We start from the raw sequence: 10,072 nt of genomic DNA on the forward strand, positions 1-10,072 counted from the left end.
TAAATGATAGGTATTCAAAGATGTGGTTACATTGAGATTTAAATCTTACTCCCTAATTTCACAAGAGAGTAAAAGTTGGTCAAGTCCTGCTCATGTTTATTCAGTTAAAGTAATAACTAAGGGCTCATTATCCCTAGCTCAAAGCCGAATTTTACTTTTATTATTTCAAGAAAAATGCAGAGATTCTTCCTATATTATAGATTTCCTGTTGACTTTCAATAATAGTGACGAGTACTTATTTGATTAAAAAGTAATGGCCAGCTGCCAGAGCATTCTGTTGATAATTTATAAAGAAAGACCAAATTTATCTACAAGAAAATGTTGCCTGCAGTCTTTTGCAAATGAATATATCACATGAATGTAGCAGAACTTCTGGTAAATAACACTAAACAATGAAGCTTGCATTGGCTCTTACGTTCATATTGAACTGTGATGTTAAGTGCACAACAACCAAAGTAAACGTATAGCAGCACATAAAGCAGTGAAGACAGCCACTCCTCATAATAAATACCCCAAAGTCCACGTGCCATATTCAGAGAACCAAAAAAAATTTTTTAAAGATGCAGAGAAAAACGAGATGGAAGAATAAAGGGTTACAATAAATAATGTCTATTTAAAAAAAAATTTTAATGTTTATTTTTGAGAGAGACAGAGTGTGAGTAGGGGAGGGGCACAGAGAGAGGGAGATGCAGAATCCAATTACGCTCCAGGCTCTGAGCTGTCAACACAGAGCCTGACACAGGGCTTGAACACATTAACTGCGAGATCATGACCTGAGCCTAAGAAGGACGTTTAACTGACTGAGCCACCCAGACGCCCCTGAATACTGTCTATTTAGAAAGTCATTATACTAAATTAATATACCTGGGACACCAAGAGCCATGATTAAAAGCTCAAATTATAATTCAAATATAAGCCCCATCCCTAGCTGTCAAGGACCAACTTTTAGTATTTATTTTTAAAGGATGGAGTTCAATATACTTTTTCATTTTCATTTTTAATCCCCCCCATCCCACCCCCAGTCTCTCTCCTCTTACATGCTTCATCCAATTCTGTAAAAAAACAAACCTTAACCCCTTCTCACTTTACCATATGTGATTAAAAGGAACTTTGGAATTCAGTCTTTTCAAGACAATGTTGTTACCATTTCATGGGTACTGGAGGGGCATGTTCCCCTTTACTGTCTATATAAGTCAGAGTCCTGGCAGGAAACAGGATATTTTAGGTAACATGAGGAAGGTTTAATAATGGATCTGTGACACCTAAATCCGACTCCATTTTAGAAAAAGCCTCCATCTTGAGAGTGAACTAGGCGCGAACCCAGTCCCAGGAAAAGCCGCAGGAAGTAAGCAGGCAGCCAGCCCTTAGTTACTTCCCTAGCAACAGCAACAGCCAATCAGCTTAAAAGAGGTGCCTATATCCCAAGACCTTCCGGCTGGCAGTTTGCAGTCAGGCCAGATGGGACGAACCAATCGGGTGCTGACAAGACAGCCTGTACCTATCAGGAGGCTGCCAAGCTGGAACGCACCAAATTCCACTGTAATCGTAATAAAAAGCCCTGCGATCTCCAGTTCGGGGCTCCATACCATCACCGCTGCATCGAGTGAGTTGGAGTCCCTGCTCGTGCTTGAATAAAGACCCTTGTGTGCTTGCATCGGAATCGACTCTTCGGGGGTCTTTGGGGTTCTCGCGATCTGGTCATAACAGATCATTTACTAAAAGTCAGGGTATTATACTGTAGTTCTCATTCTAGAAGCAGGTGGTTACAAGAATATGCACCTCCAGGTCTGTAGAAGCCAAGGAAAAGAGAAATTCTCAGAATCCAGAAGACAGTCACATGCAAAGTCTACTCATTTTCTATTTAATATAAGATTATTTATTACATAAATATTTGCCATTGGAATAGCTTCTTATCTAATCTCATAGCACATATTATGTATCATGTTTTATGTGTAACCTTTTTTTTTTTCTATTACTGTATGCTTGGAGTTAAGAAAGATTGGTTTCAGAAAAATAATCTGGAAATTTTCAGGAAAATATTTTATTGTGCCTTTTGGGGCGCCTGAATGGCTCAGTCGGTTAAGCATCCGACTTTGGCTCAGGTCATGATCTCACGAATGGTGGGTTCAAGTCCCACATCAGGCTATGTGCTGACAGCTAGCTCAGGCCCTGGAGCTTACTTCAGATTCTGTATCTCCCTCTCTCTCTGACCCTCCCCTGCTCATGCTGTCTCTCTCTTTCTCTCAGAAATAAAACATTAAAAAAAAAATTTTATTGTGCGATTTAATGACTGCATTTGAATAGTCAGACCTGTCTATAACTTTGAAATAATTGCTTTATGTTAGATTAAGTAGTTAGATGAGTTCTTTCTTGGGCTCTGTGAAAAGGGAAAAAATTATAAATTTTGTATTAAAAAAAAAGAAATACATAGAGGGGATGGACCACAAGCCATATATGGAGGTTTGTTTATTTGTTGAAAAGGCTTAATTTACCTACACTGAAGTCCAGAACATACTACTCAATGTGAACAACACAGCAAAACCATCCTCTACACTGTACCAATAGCAGATGAACTTAATATCGATTATTACTCTTCCTTTCTCCAGGTAATAAAAAGCAGTAGTCATTGAAAAGGAAAAAAACAAATACATGAAAATGAGCACTACATCCTGACTCTGCCATGTGCTAATCATTCTCTAATGGAAAATGCTTTAAGTTCTCTGAGACTCAGTATCAATCATTTATTGACAAGCTACTAGGTGTGGGAGATAGAGAAGTGTTTTTGAGATTTAATATTTTAGGGAAGGAGACATTAAGTAATATTTTATAAATTCAGTAATGTATTAAAATTGTATTAAGTGCTGTGAAAAGCAGGTATTGGAAACTAAGAGGGCATATAACCAAAGAATCATACTTAGAGAAGTTAGGCATGGTCTCTATGAAGAGTTAACAGTTTTTAAAAATTGTTTTTAAGTTTATTTAGTTATTTTGAGAAAGAGACAGAGCGAGCGAGCATGGGAGGATCAGAGAAAGAGGGAGAGAGAATTCCAAGCGGGATCTGCACTGGCAGCACAGATCCCGATGAAGGGTTTGAACTCACGAACTATGAGAGTCTGTGAACTGAACCCGAAAGTCAGATGCATAACCAACTGAGCCACCTAGGCGCACCTTGTTTCATGAAGAGGTAACTTTAAACTGTCTTTGAAGATAGTGTAAGACTGAATTTTACAAAAGATTTCTTGTTGAAGAACATCTAAAATCATATAAAAGGTGATTTTTATGGATAGCTCCTAAAGTGAGAGAGAAAACGATCTGTTGAATGCGTGAAAATAAATCTAGAGGCAAAAGTGCAATGAAGATTAAATAAAACATTATAACTCTGTTTTATATTTTCTCTGAAATCAATTTTAAAAGTATAAATTTGGTGTGTTCATATGTAAAGTTTCATGATTACTTCCTTTTACCTCCAAGCTAAATGCATTATTTAAAAAATAATTAAAATAGAAAGTTTTCATTCAGTACCACTCTGTTATAATTTCACTTTGTTTTTCTTATTCTTTCTTATTCTACTATACTTGTATAGCTATGACTATTTTTTCAAAAGGCTGACATAACTTTCAAAATTATTCAAAATCTGTATAGGAGATAGAATACTTAACTGATAATAGAATATATTGTCATTTTAGGATCCAGCTTGTATTTTCACAAAAACAGCATAGATCAGAACATGTTATGGAAATGCCAGCCTCCATGTTTTTAGTGATATTGTTATTCTATTTGATATTAAGATAATTTGAATATTAAAGTATCCACAAAGGAAATCTTGCATCAGGTAAAGAAAATCATAACCAATTAAAAATGGTGCTCTGATTTTAAAACGTTGAGAACTTATTGTTGCCTTTTTGTTCCATATCCAGAACTACAGAGTTATTGGGACTTCTTAGAAGGCTTAATATATTTCAGATCATAAAAATAAGAGGATTTTGAGTTAAATGGGGTTTGGCTTTGTCTATTATAATACCGATAATAAACATTTAATAAATAAAAGAAGAAGGAATTAGATAGAGCTTATGTTATAATTAATATGCCATTCTTCTCTCCATGATATTACAAATATGAAGAAGTGTCTCTAATCCTATAAAACACCTCCTCTGCTGACATTCTTTCAAAATTTATGCTCCATGCTAGTAAAATGATCTGTTGCTTTGTAAGTTAAGAATGTTTTTTTTTTAATTTATGATGGTTTTCCTTGCCGTATGATTTACAAATTTTACAGACTAATACCAAGTGTTTGATTTAAGAAAAGTTCTCTCAGGATGACTAGCAGAACACTTGGCACATTAATTGATGGATTAAAAAATGCTATGGAGAAATTTCTCTTATATCAGGAAAGTTTACTTCCATCCCTATGTAGTTTTAGAAATTGAGTTCAAAAAGACATGCTTCTCCAAGGGTAGATTGAGAAAATTTAAGAGATTCATAACTCAAACAAGTGACAGCAAAAGATGTTATCTATCTTCCTTCCTTCCTTCCTTCTTTCCTTCCTTCCTTCCTTCCTTCCCACTTTTTCCTCCCTTACTTACAGTTTTTATTCCTCTTTTATTTTTATTCTTTAATTAACTAATTAATATTATTGTTTATTCATATATCTATTCAGTGTTCATTTAGCAAAGAATCAGATGTTATCCTCGTCCTATCCAGAGCCAGGATATAAGACTATCTTTTTCCTATACATCCTAAAAATGAGGAAGAGGAGGCACCTTTTTGAAAGAAGAAAACAAAATATCTTTGCTGTGTTTTTTGTTTGTTTCTATTTTCCAAGTCATTTTTAAGAGAAAATGTAATGATTAGAACTACATGAGTGAAAATCTTTCATATTTTTAAACATTAGAGGCTGAAGCAGGAGTTCTGAGTCTCTGATGAGCTAATGCATCCTCACATGTTTTCTAGCCTTATTTCTTCATCAAAGAAGGTTCAGAAGACGTAAAGAAACTCAACCTCCCAGAGCTTTGTGATTCACCTATCACTAATTTAAAACAGCATTACTCATTCTGTTTTATAGACTATACCAAGGAGATGTTTTACTGCCTGTCTTTTAATCAGTGAATGTGAGGTGAGGCCCTCCCATGAGGTCAGAAGTGAGTGCAGAGAAAAAGAATATATAATTTTCAGATTCATGATTCCCCATATCCATTAGAAGCTTAACTACTCATTTCAATGGGTTGTCCCAAATTTAACTTCCTATGGTTTTTATTGATTAATATAACTTTGTAAATCCTAAATGTATATTTTTATTACTACTCCTATAAGCAAGTTGTTTTCATGCAAATGATTCATTCAGGTTGCATACTTTAAGTTAAAGCATTTCCCTAAATATTCTTAGTGCTTAATTTAGTTTAAGAAAAGTATTTCATTATTTGGAAAACATGAAAAATGAGGGAACTCTGCTGGATAAAAAGAGTCCAGGCTAAGGTGAGAGTTAGTACCAAGTCTTTGAAGTAAGGGTGGAAGTGAAGTAAAGATTTAAGGAAGAAACTTCTTGTCTACCTCTTTCTGGCTTATGCCCCTTGTACTATATTAATTTAGAATCTAACTAAGTTAAATACAATACTGTGTGCAACCAAAACCCTTTATTTTCATACCTGTATTTTATTTTATTTAATTCTGTAGTATCTCACTATTAGATTATCCTCATCTTTCAACTGAGAGACTACCTTAGTTTCTTTTTTAAAAAAATGTTCATCTGTTTTTGAGAAAGAGAGAGCGCTAGTGTGAGAAGGGGGAGGGGCAGGGGGACGGCAGAGGGTCCAAAGTAGGCTCTGCACTGACAGCAGAGAGCCTGAAATGGGGATTGAACTTACAAGCCTTGAGATCATGACCTGGGCTGAAGTCAGATGCTTAACCCACTGCGGCACCAGGTGCCCCTTTAGATTCTCTTTAATGACAGTGAGTCAAAAATTTTTTCAGTGTATTTTTTTGATGAACTTGTCTCTTATTTTGCCTTTGCTCTTTATTCTCTTCCTTTGGTTTTCAAGGATAAACTTTGTTTTAAATCTCTTCACCTATGCCTATTCTTCCAACTGCTCCTTTACTCTTGTTCATCTATAATGATGATAGCTATTGTTTTATTCCATTTTATCTCTTCCAACTGCAGAATAAAGCCCAAAGACTCTAAAGTCACATTAACTTGAATTTAAATTCCATTTCTGCACCTTAGGAGTCATATAGAAGCCAACAAGGTCATTAACCTTGATGAGATTTAGCTTCCTCATCTAGAAAAAGGGGATATAAATATCTACTTCAAACATTGTTGAAAGGCCTAAAAGAAAAATGAATATTTCTTATTAGACTGTTCCATATGTGTCTTTCACTTTGGTGTAGATTTACATGACACACATTATTTACAACGAGGGAATTATTTAAACTTGAGGTTTGAATAGACTGATTATAGTTGAGGATTTGGATAAAGTCCATTTCTTTGACCTCAACTTTAATTTCCTTTCTATCACTATGATGATATATCTCAAGAGATAACATAATTTTTTAAATTGACTTATAATCTAGGAATATTTGTATAAAAAAACACAAAAACACAAAATACAAAAATACAAATCCCATTTGCTCTAAACCCACACACACTACATAGAAAATATTTTTATATTTATTTTTGGAGAATTCTTTGTATACTTACTTTTTAAAATAAGAAATTTAAAATAAAATAGCTTCCCTTTTAATATTTTCATCATATATATGTTGAACATTTTTCTTTACATGATACTTTAGGTACAATTCTAGAAAATCAACTTCATTGCATATATCAATCTATAACGTGGTTAAAACATTTTCAAAGAGTCCCATAGTCCTTTCAAAATTTTCCCCAAAGTGTTCTGTAGCAAAAATTCTTGTAGCTACCAATCAAAAATTTGTTAAGAGAAGTTCCAGAAAAAAGTTTATGGATAGTCCCATAAGTCTCATTCTCTAAATTGCATTTGAGAAAGATTGCATTTTAAAAATAACTTAAAATCTTTTTCCACAGGTAAATAGAATTATTTGAACTTTAAAATTTCATTAATAGATAAATTCCGGCTTTCTTTTGGTGGCAAGCAACAAGTACACAGTAGAATAAAAATGCCATTTTATTTTTTGCATAGTCAAATGTAATTCTCCCTTACCTCATTCCCCTGCTCAAGAGATCATCATGAGATGTATATGTTAGGTAATGTTTTCCTTAATGTAAGAGCAAATGGATAACCTTTTGATCCTTTGTATTTTCTGCAGTTTTTAAACTATAAAGATATTTAGTATTTTGCCAAGTGAGAAGATGAATTGTCTGGTATTTTTCCGTAAAGTGCATTATATGATAACTTCAACCATCCCCAAGCATGATTTTCTTTCCCTCACTTCTGTCATAATACCAAAAACTAAAGTAATGGTAGAGTTAGTGTCTCATAGGGAAAATAATTTTTTAAAGTTTATTTATTTTTGAGAGAGAGAGAGAGAGAGAGAGAAAGAGAATGAATCCCAAGCAGGCTCCACACTGTCAATGTGGAGTCCGGTGTAGGGCTCCAACTCATGAGATCATAGCCTTAGCCGAAATCAATAGTCAGATGCTTAACCAAATGACCCACGTAGGTGCCCCCAAACTTCTGCTGCTTAAAGCCTATGGTACTAGTTTAGCTTTATTTTGAGTCCTGTATGATTCTAGTTATACATCCTTGATTTACTCTGACAGACATGTTTGACAAATTTTTATTTCTCAAGTAGCTATTTCATATTTTCCCTAATTTAATATGAAATGTTTTTGTCCCTTCCCAGAAGACATACATCTTGAACAAGGAAAATAAATCATATGATTGCTAATTATCTGTTAAAATGTCTTCCTTACCTAAAGATTATGCATGCATAAAAATTGATATGTATTAAAGAATAGAGAGGAAAAATATATATGTTCCATGCTGTTCTCCAAAAGAAAAGAAACTTGTGATTAACAATGTCCACTGTGAGAAAAGAAATAAGAGTAGCCAGAACACATGGTCTTTTACTGACGGTAACAAACAGACATCCTTTGGAAAGTCTAAGTGAGCTGAGCTATTTCTACCTCAGTATCACTAAGATAATCAATGATTCCCATCATTAGGGAGAGGGCAAAGCCATACAGTAATGTCCAAAGATCCCCTGCTGTCGACCTCTGTAGAAACTAAAATGATAAGAAAACATTTTATTTTCTTTTTTCCCCTCAATAGTCGCCTCAGTGCCCAATAGATATTAAAAACTCAGTGAATATTTGTTTAATTAATTAACGAATGCAAGAAGGAAGAAAGCAAAATGGTTAGATAGTTACTGTCCTAAAATTTTCACTACGTTTAAAAAAAAAATCAAAGCAAGACCTGGTCCAAGGAGAAGTGACATTTTTAATTTTGGCAGATTTCAAAATGGCTTGTCATTATCTTTATTTGCCTGTTTCAAAACTTCTCAATTGCTCTTCTGTAACAAAATGCACTCATTGCTGGGCATATTCCCCGAAGGCTGTCCTAGATGACATGTTTATAAAATCCAGGTGTGTCTGCCTCCTCTTTTAGCATAGCTGAGTAGGAAGTTTAAACCCACTCACTTACTCCTGGGGACATGAGATGAGCCAAATGAGGGACTAATCCCATTTCAAAACAATTTTAAAAGTTTAAATTTCAATGATATATTCATACTGGATTAAGACCCAAATGTTAACTGCACCTGTTGTTCAAAGACCTTCTCTAATTATATGTTTATAAGTGTAGGCTTGTTGATATTATCTGGAGTGTATACCTGCAGATTCACACAGCTGTAAAAAAAACTTAGAAGTCAATCTGTCTTGTATGCAAATAATGGCATAAATTTTATAATTCTTTTAATTTTATGAACACTTTGATGAACACTGTCTACAATTCATATTTACACTGCCCCTGTGTTCATAATGACCCTGTAAAATAATTAGTGAAATTATTTTATTCCTCATTTTTTAGCTGTTAAATTGAGATACAACATCATTAAGTTTTTACCTGAGGTCACATAGTCAGGAATGGAGCCATTAGCCTTTCAACCCAATTCCTGACTCTAAATGTTGTTTATAATAATAGTCGTTCTCAAACTCTGATGTGCATAAAAATCACCCAAGGGCTTGTTAAAATGGAGATTACCTTGGTCACTCAGAGGTTTTAACTCCTGGTCTGGGCAGGGGACATAAATATTAATTTTCATTAAGAACTGAACCACACTTCAAGAAGTGCTATATCACACCATGTGACTATCAGTAAGTGTGGCGTGTGGTTTATTTTTTTATTACATCCCTTCAAACCAAGCCAAATATAATAGAGCTTGAGACTACAAATTTCATAAGGGTATGGCTAGGAACAATTTGTCTCATTATTTTATCCTACGCATCTAGGCATCTGGCATTAGTGTGACCTTCACCATTTATAAAATGAATGAATATATAGTATTCTTAACTTTAAATCTAAATGGTTAATTTTGTTTCACATAAATTAATTCTGCATTTTCTCTCCATACTATGCATATTAAATATAAATTATTCTCCAGTAGTTCAGTAGGTGGCTTCAAAAATATCAGTCTGCTCTCATATGGGTATATACACATTTCAGCCTTAGGGACTTTGATTTCTCTTTTCTCTAACTGAACGGTGTTTTGTTTTGTTTTGTTTTTGTTTTGTTTCCTACAAATAGCCACAGAGCATCACTCTCTCCATTCCTTTTTTTTTTTGTCTAACATCTTATTTTGAAAAATCTCAAACCAGAAGGATGATTGAGTTGTAGATAAAAACCTATATACCACTACCTAGAATCTAAAATTCACATTTTATTTTACTTACTGTAGCATATATCTGGCCATTTCTCTATCCATCTATCCATTCATCGACCCATCTTATTTTATATGCACTTTGAATTAAGTTGCAGACATTTGTTCACTTTTTCCTAAATATTTTAGCAGGCATTAAAATTAACTAGAATTCAGAATTATTTTATGCTTATTTTTTCTTTGGAGATAAATTTTTCATACAATGAAATGCTCAAATGCTAAG

This window comes from Crocuta crocuta, unplaced genomic scaffold (assembly GCF_008692635.1).
Source record: "Crocuta crocuta isolate KB4526 unplaced genomic scaffold, BGI_CrCroc_1.0 scaffold479, whole genome shotgun sequence".
NCBI classification, from domain to species: Eukaryota; Metazoa; Chordata; class Mammalia; order Carnivora; family Hyaenidae; genus Crocuta; species Crocuta crocuta.